Genomic DNA, 14,810 nt, shown 5'->3' with positions numbered 1-14,810 from the left:
GTGGGACTGACCTGCACACGGAGCAGCTGGACGTGCTTTGAAGACGCGATGGTGACTTTATTAAAACCCTGGAGGGTCACACAACATTTGTTTCTTGCCCTGTTTCCAAATACAGTCACAGGAGGTTTGAAAAGTGGCTAAATATGTGTCAAAGTTACGCTTGGATCAGCTCCTTCACAGCGTCCCCATCGGCCCGGGTTCCCGTTTGTTTACTTCCTGCACGTGAGTTATCATTTACACTTGTATGAGACAAATTCCTAACATGGGGAATATTTCTACCACTATAGTTTCTAATAAAAGCCCCGGCCTGTTTTAGAGACCGGCTTTAATTTGCCTCCACCAGCCGCAAACCCGGCCACTGTTAGAGACCCGGCCGTTAATGGAATACAGGCCAGTATTAGAGAATTTACGGTAGTCAACGTTTACTTTTCATTGTGGGGTTTTCAGAGTGAAACTTTCCACACGTTGCTTTTCACGATTCACAACTGCAGCAGCGAACTAAACACTTTGCCGAAACCGGGGGGGGGAAATTGGAGAGAAAAAAAGTGGATTTATCAGAAAAGTCTGAGGAAGCAGCCCAACCTAAACCAGTCAGATCACGAGAGTGTCATTTAGCAAGTACAAAAGGTGCAAAGATATGCAAGAGGGGGCTGTGTTTCTGTGACATTTTTGTTCTTGTGTTTAATGAAGTCACAGGTTTGAGTTGGAGACAATAAGTAAACTTCTGTGTATCTGAAACAATAGGAAGAAAAGGATTGAAGGATATACGTGCAATTTCCTGCTCTCTGGCGCATTTTTCTGATGATAAATGGACTAAAAGTGATTGACTGATTCATTGAAATGGGGTTTTATAATCTGGATCACACATACTAAGAAGTTAACCAATATGATACCTATTACTTTTGAGGTAATAGGCTCTATGCACACAAATGACACAGGACTTCCAAGTCAATCCTAAGTCGATTCTTGAGGCTGATTATTTTTTACGCAGCTCATTTAAAATCTTGTAGCTATTTTCATTTTTAATTTGTGTTAGCCATTAGCTTCAAGACAATAACACATGAGCACGGTATAAATGTGTAATATATGTGTAAATTGAATCCAGGACCTTTTCACTTTCAGGTGAGCCGTGTGTGGACCACTGTCACATTGTCACAGTTTCGTGTGAGACTGGGTTGGGTGAGCAGATACAGGAGCCGCACTATGTCACATCTGTATCCACCATATCAGACATGATCCATATACAAAAGTCTCAGAGCCAAGACATTTCTTTATTTTCATTAGCACTCTCGTACTTTCCCTGAGAGCCTACAGCTCCAGTTCTCCTGTAGATCCACCTGATTACTAAAATATGTCATGTCTCCAGCCGCCGCTCAGCCGAGGTGCTAATTCGGGGCCGGTGTACTCCCAGTTAAGTAGTCCCAGGTGTCTTCATTTACAGCTGTGTAAGCAGGCAGCGGGCCAACGCGCACTCCTGCTCTGCCGCCAGCTCAGGGACTCGAGGCGTCTTGGTTAAAATATTTGACCTTGTAAAGTGACAGATAATCAATTTGTGGATAACATGCCTCAGACGTTTGATTTATTTAGTCGAATGGTTGACTCCTTTGGTCTCGGCGGTAAACTAAAGCTGTAAGGCCGACACAAGGCTGCTAAGCTACCGCTGACTTCTCCTATAGCCACCTAATCCCCATCTTAGACACCTGCGGGGAGCAATGCACCATTATATCGGCCAGCGCTTTGATTCTGACAAAACCTTCACTCTTCTGCTGCTAACAGGGATGTGCCGCTGTCAGAGATGCTTAAGACTATATAGACATAAAACAGTGCCGATTTTAGCGCAGCTGTAGCCCAGGAATCCTAATGTTTGAGGATGAAATGACCTAATGAGCCGATGAAGACAGGATTAATGCAGTTCCCTTCATTTACAAACACATGGGCTGCAGATGACCATGAGCTCGTGAAGATCCATCTAGTGCTAATGGGCGAGCAGCTCATGAGCTCTTTGTTACGTTTTTCTCACATTTTTGCTGCGTTTCCGGTATGTTTATGTCACTATTTAGTCGCGTTTTTGTCGCATTTTTGCCATGTTTTTTTATCACGTTATTAAATTTTTGTCACATTTTTTTGGTCGCTGTGGCAAGTTTATATCACTGTCACTGTCGCATTTTTGTTGCTTTTCTGGCGTGTTTTTGTTGTATTTTATCACATTTTTGTATTTTTCTGTCACTTTTTTGTTGCTTTTCTGACACGTTTATGTCGTGTTTTGTCGTGTTTTTGCTGCATTTTTGTTACATTTTTTTTCAATCACATTTTTTTGTTGTTTTGTGACATTTTTGTCAATTTTTTGTCACATTTTTTGTCATAATTTTGTCACATTTGTTTTTGTTTTTTTTGTCACATTTTTGTTGCTTTTCCGACACGTTTATGTTGTGTTTTGTCGTGTTTTTGTTGCATTTTTGTCACATTTTGGTTAAATTCTTTAAAAGCGCATTTTTTTGTTTTTTGTCACATTTTTTTTACGTGTTTTTGTCACATTTTTGTTGCTTTTCCGACACGTTTATGTTTTGTTTTGTCGTGTTTTTGTTGCATTTTTGTCACATTTTTGAAAACAAAATTTAAATCACATTTTTAACTTATGTTTATGTGTTTTGTCATGTTTTTGTCACATTTTTGTTGCTTTTCTGACACGTTTATGTCGTGTTTTGTCGTGTTTTTGCTGCGTTTTTGCTACATTTTTTAATCACATTTTTTTGTGTGACATTTTTGTCATTTTTTGGCACAATTTTTGTCATATTTTTGTCACATTTGTTTTCGTTTTTTTGTCACATTTTTGTTGCTTTTCCGACACGTTTATGTCGTGTTTTTGCTGGATTTTTGTCACATTTTGGTTAAATTCTTTAAAACCGCATTTTTTATATTTTTGTCACATATTTTTACATGTTTTTGTCACATTTTTGTTGCTTTTCCGACACGTTTATGTCGTGTTTTGTCGTGTTTTTGTTGCATTTTTGTCACATTTTTGTCAAAAAAAAAATTACATCACATTTTTAAGTTATATTTACGTGTTTTTGTCGCATTTTTGTTGCTTTTCCGACACGTTTATGTCGTGCTTTTGTCACATTTTAGACACTTTTTTGTCAAATTTGTTAGATTTTTTGGTCAATTTTTTGTCACATTTGCGAAATTGACCTTGTTGTGACCCAGCGGCTGTATGAGTGGTCAGCATGGCGCCTTTACTTTCCATCACAGCGGTCTCTACAACTCTCCCTGATCAATTGTTTTGTAGGTTCTCTGTGAGAAGTTCCGACAGTAGTGAAAAACTTCCAAGCAATTGACTCTGTGCATAACTTAAAATCATAAAAACGCTGCCCAATAAGTGACTTCCTGCTTCGATCCAGCACAGCAAAATAAAAGCACCATCCTATTCATTAGTTCAGCAATTCATTAGTCCAACTTTCTTTCTACCTTACTATTAACAGACACAACACTTAAAATGTGTGTATTTAATTATATTCTTCTAATGTTGCAAGTACCTACTGAACTAATCAATGAGACGAGCTGTGGGCTTTTGTTTTGGCGTGCTGGATCGAAACGGGAAGTCACTTCTTGAGTGGCGTTGTTATGATTTGAACTAATGCACAGAGTCAATTGCTTGGAAGTTTTTCACTACTGTCGGAACCTCTCACAGAGAACCTACAAAACAATTGATCGTGGAGAGTTCCTAGAGACTGCTGTGATGGAAAGTAAAGGCGCCAGAGTAACCACCCATAACCACCCATGCTCATCCTTCCCGATCTTGGGCACCCCTTTTTGTTGGGCTTTCTGTAGCAAAGAGTAGCCCAAGGCTACAATCCAGCGTGATGTGTTTACATGCATGAGTCCATGTATGTTCATTAACATGCACTGTCATGACCAAATAAACAAATAAATAAACGGAAGCTGCAGCGCAAGTTGCAAACCTTTAAGGCTCATTCATACTTCATAAGACGCAAGAACTTTGTTCCTACACGAGAGCTGCAATTAAGTAATTTTTTCTTTTAACCATGTAAATGTCTTCAGTTACAAGACGTTTTCATGGCTACAAGGCAAAAATAACTTTGTTCTTGCAGCTCTCGATGTAGGAACGAAGTTCTTGTGTCCTATGAAGTACGAATGAGCCTTCACTGCACCGGCTGCCGTTTCTCCGAGCTGTTTACTGTCCAATCGTCACCATTCTTTCATGGTCATCATCCAGCCTTCCCTGGAACTTCCATTTTGAAACACCTTGAAGGTGTAGCTTGGACATATCCTCAGTGAAGAACCCTGGATCCTTGGGTGTTTCGGGTCTTTTATCTTCAGAGACCCCCATCTGGGCGACCCAACCGGGGTTGATCAGGCCCGGTGTGTGTCCAAGAAATGCGCTTCTCCAAGAGTCTCCCCTCTTGACCCACAGCCACCTTGAAGCTTTTTTAGCGGCTTCAACCGCTGTTTCTGGTACCTCTTCTCCCCCTCTCTCCCTCTAATGCCAAGGAGCTTGAATGCTTGATGGTCGATGTGGACTCCATCCATGTAAAAGTGTGTAAAATAAAGTGAAACCAAAGACACATATAAAAGTTGATCTTCAATTAAGGTTCTTGTGTCACCTTCTGTACTCTGTAGTTTAAGTGTTGAATGTTTCGCCACCCATCCTAAAGCTACGTCAGCAAACTTTCGTTTCATCTCAGCCCACAGGCTATATAGAGACCACTTGATGGAGTTTAGCTTGGCTCAGTCCCTTCCCTCGATTAACAACTACTCTCACCTGTAGGTAAACATCTTTTGAGTTAAGAGTCTTTGTAGTTTTAATTCCCAACGACCTAACTCACACCCAAGTTTCAGACTGAAACTCAGCTGTGAATTTCAGTCTGAACTCACATCTGAGTTTCACCTGAATTTCAGGTATGAAAAACTCACACCTGAAACCCAGGTGTGAGTTTTTCAGACTGAAATTCAGCTGTGAATTTCAGTCTGAACTCACATCTGAGTTTCACCTGAGTTTCAGGTATGAAAAACTCACACCTGCAACTCAGGCGTGAGTTTTTCAGACTGAACTCAGCTGTGAATTTCAGTCTGAACTCACATCTGAGTTTCAGGTATGGAAAACTCACACCTGCAACTCAGGTGTGAGTTTTTCAGACTGAAACTCAGCTGTGAATTTCAGTCTGAACTCACATCTGAGTTTCACCTGAGTTTCAGGTATGAAAAATTCATACCTGCAACTCAGGATGAGAGCGAAACATTCAACACTTTCACTGCAGAGTACAAATGACTTAAGAAACATTATTTAAGATGGATTACTCCAAGGTGACTGAAAGCCTAGACATTTTAAAGTGGAATTAAATTGGCATCGATAAATGGGGGGAAAGAGATTAAAGGGGGCAGGTGGTCCATGCTGCGCAGGTGGTTTAGCGACAGCAAATATTGCGCCACTTTGACTGTAGGTATGACCACAGTGTGCATTTTTCTCTTGGAGGCATAATCAGGTGTTGGTGTATGCTGTCTATGACCAAAGAAGTGAAGCTAGGATCCAAGCCTGCTCTGAATGCTAAATGTTTCCCACTTGTTCCTTTCTTCAAGTCCTTGTAAACCTCATCTGCCACTTTGTTGATTTGTTTTAGGTTCAGATTCATTGGAACATCCCATTGGGGAGCCTGAGACTTCAGTTGTTGGTACAGATTCCCTGTTAGTGCTTGCCTTTCGGGACCTTTCTCCCTTTTGGAGATCCTTTTTGCCACCTCGTAGGCAAGGCCAAAGCAGACAGACGCTTTGCACTCTGGCATCTCTTTGCTGTGCTCCTGGGCATCCTGTTGCACAGAGGGAGCCTTAACCTCTGCAGGAGTGAATGCACCAGCCTCCACTAGGACTGTGTTTGGTGTCTGCTTCTTAACAACAGAAGACAGCTTCACAAACTCTTGTTCTGAGAGCTCTCTCTCATCCATGGCTTCTTTCCTGTTGATGCAGGGTCTATCCGCACTGCTGACCTCGGAGACAGGGTAGGTACCTGATGACCGGGACATCCTCCCGGTAGAGACTGTGGAAAGGGGGTATAGAGTGGTGTCTGAGGATACAGACTGGAGCTGTGGGTTGTTAAACAGTCTGCGTATCCTCCCCAGAGTTCTCTGGACGGGATTTATCAGGGCTGGTAGCTGTACCTGGGTCTGAATCCAGTTTCTAATCTGTTCCGTGACTTTGCTGACCTCTGCCCGAATGTCCTGTAGGAAATGCTTTCTTTCTTGTTGAGGGTCTAAGCTGACGCTGAGGTACTCTGACAGCTCCTCATTTTGCTGTGCGAAAGATGCATCTCCCATGCACATGAGCAGCCGTTGATAGTAGTCACTCTGTTGGGGATACTGTTGTGTGAATTCGTACAGACTATCCGACAAGTCCTCAGACACGGAGCCCTCAGAAGCATCAGACATTCTGGATTCGCCGGACAGTCTCCTCAGACAAATGCGAAACATGCCTTTGGTGTAGCATCTCACAAAAAAGGATTGAATATTTTGCACTATGCTTTTCTTCTTCTCTTCAAAAGAGACCGACTGGTTCTGGATGGCCTCAATGATTGACGATGCAGTGGTTTGACTGTCGCGGTTTAAGCTGCTCTTGTCGCTGTTGCTCAGTTCTACAGCTTCTTGCTTCAGGATCTTTTTCATTATCTGAACTACTCCCTGAGGATTTATGCAACATCTGGCCGCACCACTGGACTCTTCAGTGGTAGATTGAGAAGTTGACGATGCATAACCCGTAGCGATACTGTCTGTGGATGTGGGCTGATCTGCTCTGAAGCGCGAGCCGAAAACTATACTACGAATTCTGCCCATGGCTCTTCGGACTGGCAGCTGGATCTGGGTCTGAATCCAACTGTAGATTTCTCCCATGACCCAGCTACACTCAGCCTTGATGGATTGTGTGTCTTGTTGTGGAGTTTCTAGTCTGACGGAGAGGAATTCGGAAAGATTATCACACAGAGCTCTGTGTTCTCCGTCACCCATGCACAAAATCATTTGCTGATAAGTATGTATTTCTTCAGCGCGTTCATGAATAAGTTGCTCCACGTAAGACGTTGTATCTTCTAACAACTCCTCATCAACATCGTCAGTGCGGCCGCACCAACAGCACAGTCTTGTCAGAGATTTCCGAAGTGTCTCTCTGGCGTAGATCTTCACATAAAAGTGCTTCATCTTCTGTCTCACTCTTTCCATCCAGGGCAGAGAGATGTGGCTCTCTCCTTCAGTAAGAGAATCGTTTTGGATGGCATCTATGATGAATGTTGCTGCACTGTTACTGTCGCGGCTCACAGTACTGTCGTCTTTGCCACCCAGATACAGAGCCTCCTGCTCCAGAAACTTCCTCACTTCCTGAAGGACGTCTCTCATCTCTGTGACGGAGCTGGTCACACTGCTGGAATTCCCATTAGGGACTTGATCAGATGGAGTTTGTTTGCCCAGACAGGGTCTGCTAAGTGGGTGTTTCTGAGGGGTTGAGTCCACAGTTTTTCGAGGTGCAGGGGGGTCTGGGGTCTCTGTGTGTGAAGGGGACATCTCAGCCTGGACACACCCCCGACGGCTCTGGCTCAGCTTGGCTTTTATAGACGTCATCATGGCTTTCGCATTACGAAACATGTTTTTCATCTTGTCCTTTGGTAGTCTGTAGCTGACATCCTCGGCGACCACAAGGCAGTCTTCCTGCACTGAGCTGTGACTGAGCACAGAGTTTATTCTGTCTGTCACTTCATGGATCACCTGTCCGAACAAGTCATTCTCGGTCAGGTGTGTGGCCCCTGAAGCCGTCTCAAAGCTCTCAAGAAGGCCATGAAGCATTGCCTTACTAACAGCTTCTTCTGACACTGCTAGATTTCTCTCTTCCTCTCTGCCTGCTAACACTGCATTGCTGAGGTCCATCAGCATTAACTCAGAGACTGTAGCAATGATTTGCAGAAAGCTCTGTCCCAGACGCTGTCGGGATTCAGGCTCTGAAAGGTTCAATGTGGTCAGTCTTTCCCAAAATGAACCTACAAGCGGCTGGATTGTGTCTGTGGGAATGTTTGGGATTAGACTGTTGAGCGACGACTCCTCTGTTCGTTCCCCCATCTCCTCCATCATGGTCTTTGCCTCTTCATCCGTCAGGGGACTTTCAGTCCACTCTGAACTGGAATTTGCACGGCTCATGACTGCTTGTTTCGTTAATGCCTGTGTCTATGTATGCATTTGCATTTATAATGAAGTAATTCTTAGCAGTGTGTCGAGTAGGGCTCTGTGAGGCTAAACACAGCCTGTCACACACACTTTCATCTGCGACTGGACAGGCATAGGCAAAGATTAATTGTTGCCATGGCAATGCATTGGAACTATAGATACAGATGGAAGCTTGGGATCATGTGACATTCCAACATTCTATGAAACTATAGAGACGGCATCTCTGGAATCGCCCACATATGGTCATGTTTGAAAACAGTTAAGGGGGAAAACAATTTTGAAAAAATTTAAATTTTCTCTAATTATTTGAAAACTACTTAAACAAATGCTGAATTATGAATATAGTTTTCTACTAAATAAAATTCAAAGACATGGAGAGGAGCAAAGTTGTTCAACAGCCCATAAATACATAAATAACGGAGAATACTAACAGAATGCTTCATGTTAGCATCGGGCTAATGCTAACCGTTAGCTAGCGCTAGCTACGACTGCCTTTTTTTAACTTCTACTGAACAATCTGCTGTGAGAAAATATCCATATGGACCCGATTTAGACTGGACTTTATTTATGTGTGATAAATAAGTTCATATTCCACCATAAAAAGGCTAAAAAGATTCTATTTTCCCCCTTGGCAAAGCCACGCACCCTTCTATGACGAGACGCCGTCTCTTTGAAGATAAATTGAAACTTTCTCTAATAATTCAAAAAGTACTTTAACAAATGCTGAATTATTAATATAGTTTTGTACTAAATAAAGATACAAAGACATTGGAAGGAGCAATGTGGTTCAACAGCCTATAAATACATAAATCATGGAATCACATGGGCTGTGTCCGAATGTCCACCCTAGTCCCTAACCCCTCATTCACTACATAGGCCCGCACTATATAGTCGACTATATAGTCACTGATTCTGAAGCCCATACAAGCCCACTGCTTTCTCCGAGCTGTGTGACGTCACACACGCTGCGGCGTGCAGACATGTTTTTTTTAATTTATTTTTTATCTGAATTTATATATTGTTACAAGCGTTTATTTTATGAAACAGAACGACTGTTTTGGCACTTTTACAGGCGTTTTATTTGACATTTAAATGAAAACCCCAGCGTTAGATCAAAGACGTGCCGAAAGTAGCCTAGGTCAGGCCGGTGTCTGAAGCGCCAGCAGGTTGAGTCACTACATCGGCTAAAAGTTCGCTAAACTCCGGGAATAATGTGTTTCTGCGGTAAAGACCAAACTCAGAGACCGTGGAATATTTATGGATAAATACGAGAATTATCTTTTTAAACAGGTTTATGTCGGCGCTTGACTGTGTGAATAAACAAGTTTAACAGTGAAGTTGGTTTTTACTTCACGTATTGTTTGTGCCTTAGCAAGGTCTGCAGGAAAAAAATAAACTGAAGTGTTGAAAGTTAAGTCCGATTAATTTCGATTAATATATTTAATCGGAAAAAGTCCCGGCCCTAATTTTTGGTTAGTGTATTCATTTATTTCAACAGGGAAAATATACAATATACATTCACCTAAAATAGAAGAGATGCATTTGTGGCACTAGGTTTTTTCACTTTATAAATGAATATTAATAATTAAAAATAACATTAAAATCTCTTTAAGGTCATAAAACTAAAATGAAAAACTGTTTATTATTGTTTACTTTTCCCTATTTTAATACATAATAATTTAGTTAATTTATTTGTTTAATAAATAATATTGTATTTATGACTTTTTTGGTTTACTGTGTTTCAATGTAACATGCAATACTAGGCAACACCAGCAGAGGGCGCTTGGCGCGTTTAGTATCAGTAGCTGGCGCTGTAGAAGAAGTCCTGCCAGTGATATGAATGAAGCAGAGGCATCAAGCTTCGGTTGTACATGTTTTACAGCTAAGCTGGTTGGTAGAACACACATTAAACAGTAGTAGAGCTTCTCCCGTACCTTTCAGAGTAAGTTTTGTTAAGCTAGCAAGTGTTTTGTCAATATTATTTGTTTAAAAACGAGTGAGTAGAACGTTTCTAAGATGGCGGTCGTTTGTCCAAGGGTAACCGCGGAGACCAAGCAAAATACTGTTTTAATTCTGTATAGAGTTCGGGAATGTGACGTCATATCGCTAAGCATTATGGGATTAGCAGCAATTGTAAACTAATGGACATTTTAGAAGTTAAAATACTGGAGTTATTGCTCACATTAAAACACTTGGACACTACAGTGAGTTAGATGTATTTACCAGCAGTAACTCAGCAGCTAACGGAGCTGTTCCACGGCTATTTTCTCCACTTTTTATACTGTTTTTAGCTAATGTTAGTCAATGGAAATGTATGCTAACAGCTGCAAAGATGGCCGATCTCCATGGTAACTGTGGACTTTCCCGAACTCTATAAGGTTAAGTTCACAACATAAGTGCTCGGAGATACTTGAGGTTAGTGTACTAAGGGCAATTTATATTAAAAGGACTTTCCAAACAAGCTTTTAAGTGTTTTATTTTTACCATAAGCACATCAGTTATGTGTGTATTCAGCTAAGCTACCTGTGTATGTGTGCTAACTAAGGCAGGAAAATGTACACAGTACAGTAGCTCAAGTTTCTTAAGAGAAGACACCAGATAAATGCAATTCATAGGTAACAAATAAGTGATTCAAAGCATTGTATAAAGGCATGTAAAAATTGTTCAAAAGGCTTTTGTTAAGGAATTTGAATATGGTAAAACAACTCCAGACTTTTTTTGTAAGAAGTCCTGTCAGTTCCTGATATGACTCAAACAGGCAGCTGGTGTTAACTGTATTTGTACGTGTTTTACAGCTTGTGCCACTGAAAGAAATGTGTTACACCACGAAGGAGTTGGCCCATCTTTCCAGACAGGTAACACATTGTACCAGGGTGTAGCACTTATGCAAATTTTCACCTGCAGTCCCTGGGCAGGCTGTCAATGTATTTTTTCCCTTTGTAGGAACAGAATCAGATAGCCAAAGGCATTTCTGTGATTTCTGTGATTGAGACTCTTCCTATTGTTGTGATTTAATTCATTTTACTTTGTTCATTGTACTTGCATGAACAGCCAAATGGTCTATGTGTGTGGAGTTTGCACGTTCTTCCCAGGATGAGTTAAGAGTGTTTGAAAGTGTGAGAATGGTCCAGAGGGGCCTGTTTACATGCAGGAGTCCCATGTACTGTATGTTCATTAATATGCACTGTCCTGATCAAATAGACAAAAACAAAAAGAAGTAAATAAATGAATCGTTGTGCGTTATCGAATGTCCCTGTTCAAACATACTTAGGCCTACTGGGAAATATACTGGAAAACAGTAAAAAAGTGTCAAATAGATTTACTAATATATGATGAATATAGAATGTTGCGAGCAAAGAAACCATAAATCCATAAACAGGTAAATTACTTTATAGTGTAGTGTTTTGGGTGATAACATTCAAGTTCCTATTCCTACTGTAAAATGGTGGCGTATGAATGAGAGTGGGGCCCCTTGATGGATAGATTTATTGCAGAAAAACCTCCTTAATCTCCCTTAATCTTCCTTGCCCAGATTAAGGAGGTTTCCTTGCACAGATTAAGGAGGCTTCTTGCACAGAACCTATTCCTTGGATACATTGTGTGTAGAGTCAGGTAGTACTCATTTACACTGAGTACTAATAAATAACTGTACTTATTAGAGTTGTTATATCAATCAGCACTTTTCACTTCTACTTGACATGAGTAAAAAAAATAGCTACTTGTGGCACAGTAAGTTTTAAAATGACAAAAGCTTCATGTCAACATAAAATAGATGTAGTTTTTGTTAAAGTGTGCTCTGAAGCGTCGGAAGGAGCTCTTGAACTGAATAACTGCGGTTTTGGGGCTTATTAGTCCATCTTTGCTACTGCCATGTCCTATGGATCTTTTACTATAGCTATACCATGGTCTACGTGAGGATCTCCCCAGTATTTAAGCCAATATCCAGCCCATATGTCCGAATGAAGGACGATTATTTGTGCCAGTGGACAATGGTCATTCCAAGTTACCCCCGTTAGCTTGTTGCAATCGCCTACAGCTCATTAATGATGAAAAGGCCGCAATAAACCACCAATGTGTCAAGCCTGGCTCCGTGTGTGATCACCTCAAAGGCTGCTTTATATTCACCTTATTCCGGAAGTTCGCCTGGGCGCTGCCATGAATTGTGCCCGCCCATTTTCTTCTATCTGTTCACATGGGGCTGGAGAAGTACACATATCAGTCACTACACGAAAACAAAGCCGTTTTTCGGCCACGCAGAGAAACGGTGCAGTGTTGACTTGTTGGTGCAAGTGAACATTGGCCATTTTACACAAATCAATCATCTAAGCATGAGTAAAAAGTAATAGCTACTAGCACTTTGAGCGGAGAATATTTTCCCTCGTTCTCCGTTTAAATGAACGGGCTTTGCGCTCGGCCGGAAGTGTCTGTACAACGGAAGTGCCGAGACAAAGCAAAAAGTGGCAAAAGTGGGCGGAATAAGGTGAATAGTTACTCGCTTTATTGATGCTATTAGTGCATAATGCTTGTTTTCACTGGATCTATGCATGCTAGCTGCTATGCATCAAGTTAGCTCCGCGTGCTAACCGCTCGGCTACGGACTGATTTATTGACATGGCTGGATGTTCTCCCGTTGAAAACACAGACACGATAAAGTTGTATTGTGCAACCGCTCGGCTACGGACTGATTTATTGACATGGCTGGATGTTCTCCCGTTGAAAACACAGACACGATAAAGTGCTAACCGCTCGGGCTACGGACTGATTTATTGACATGGCTGGATGTTCTCACGTTTGAAAACACAGACACGATTAAGTTGTATTGTGCAGAGAGAGCTAATCAGAGGCTGTCAGTGCTTATGGGATGGGGCTGCTTTTACTGTAGTCTTCCAGGGAGAGCTTGCAGACACCGGGGGCAGCGGTTAGCCATCCCGGGCCGCCTTCGAGGCTACGAGACGAATTACTGAAACCCAAATCTGACCTTTATGCCTTAGTACTTGCACTGCTCGAGTATCCTTTCCTATTCACCTTATTCCGCCCCGCCCACTTTTGCCACTTTTTGCGTCGTCTCGGCGCCTCTTTTTCCTGACACTTCCGGTCGGGCGCGAAACCCGTTCATTTTAACGGAGAACGAGGGAAAATATTCTCTGCTCAAATCTGATGTTTAGTCGATTGATTTGTGTAAAATGTCTGATGTTCATTTGCACCAACATGTCAACACTGCACCGTTTCTCTGTGCGGCCTGAAAACGGCTTTGTTTTCGTGTAGTGACTGATTTTATGCGGACTTCTCCAGCCCCATGTTAACACATAAGAGAAAAGGGGCGGGCACAATTCATGGCGGCGCCCACGCGAACGTCCGGAATAAGGTGAATAGATACAGACGGCATCGCGTCATAGAAGGGGGCGTGGCTTCGCCGAGGGAGAAAATGGAATCTTTAGAGAAACACACTCTTTTTAGCCATTTTCGGGTGGAATATGAACTTATTTATCACATACAAATAAAGTCAAGTGTAAATCGGGCCCATATGGATATTTTCTCACAGTACATTGTTCAGTAGAAGTGAAAAAACGGCAATTGTAGCAAGCGCTAGCTAACCGTTAGCATTAGCCCGATGCTAACATGTAGCACCATGTTAGCATTCTCTGTTTTTTAATATATTTATGGACTGTTGAACCACTTTGCTCCTCCCCATGACTTTGTATCTTTATTTAGTAGAAACTATATTCATAATTCAGCATTTGTTAAAGCAGTTTTTGAATAATTAGAGAAAGTTTAGATTTTTTCAAAATTGTTTTCCCCCTTAAGTGTTTTGAAACATGACCATTTATGGACGATTCCAAAGAAGCCGTCTGTATCTATTAATTATTAAGTTATTAAGTGTGCGCATCAATAATCACCTGTGGGAAAACATCGAGAGACTGTACAAGATAAATGTTTGCGCTTGACTTATTTTATTCCCTGCTCCGCTGCCATTTTGCGTTTGGCCTCTCATTCAATAACATTTCTTTCCTTTTGCACGTCACTCGCAGTTATTTGTCCTCTTTGATCCCCGCTGCCTAAACAGCAGTAAACACAAGGCAATCCCGGTTTGTTTGCAAGATAGAGATTGACATGCTTTTTGCTGCTCCCTGCACTTGAAATAATTCCTTTAATGGCCTGCCAACTGTGCGGGCCCCAAAGTTTGATTTAGCTGCAGCAAATGAGCGCAGCAAATCTCCCCGGCATTTACTATTCTGTTTGCGCTTCACTCCGCTAGTTATCGTCTTGCAATTTATTTCCTACCTTGGGGTAACTTCGAGCCGTTTTGGTGCGTTTTCACTGGATGGCCGCTTTTTTTTGTGTGTGTGTCTTGATCTCGCAAGCTGCTGACTAAACTGATGCCTCCAGCCATGGCGTCGAAACATCACAGAAGACCACATCATTATGGGGAAGATGGTTAACAAAGCGAGCCCGTATTAAACAACACGGAGGGGAAATACCGGATTTGTTGCGCAGGTTGACTCGGGTTACACTTGTACACATGTTCTAGGCTTTAGACTTTTCTAATTAAATTTGAAAGTCACAATTTGAGTACATTTATAGAGCTTGAGTCGACAA

The sequence above is a fragment of the Gobius niger genome (assembly GCF_951799975.1).
Source record: "Gobius niger genome assembly, chromosome: 17".
In the NCBI taxonomy this organism is placed as follows: domain Eukaryota; kingdom Metazoa; phylum Chordata; class Actinopteri; order Gobiiformes; family Gobiidae; genus Gobius; species Gobius niger.
Note: the sequence above shows the minus strand (reverse complement) of the source record.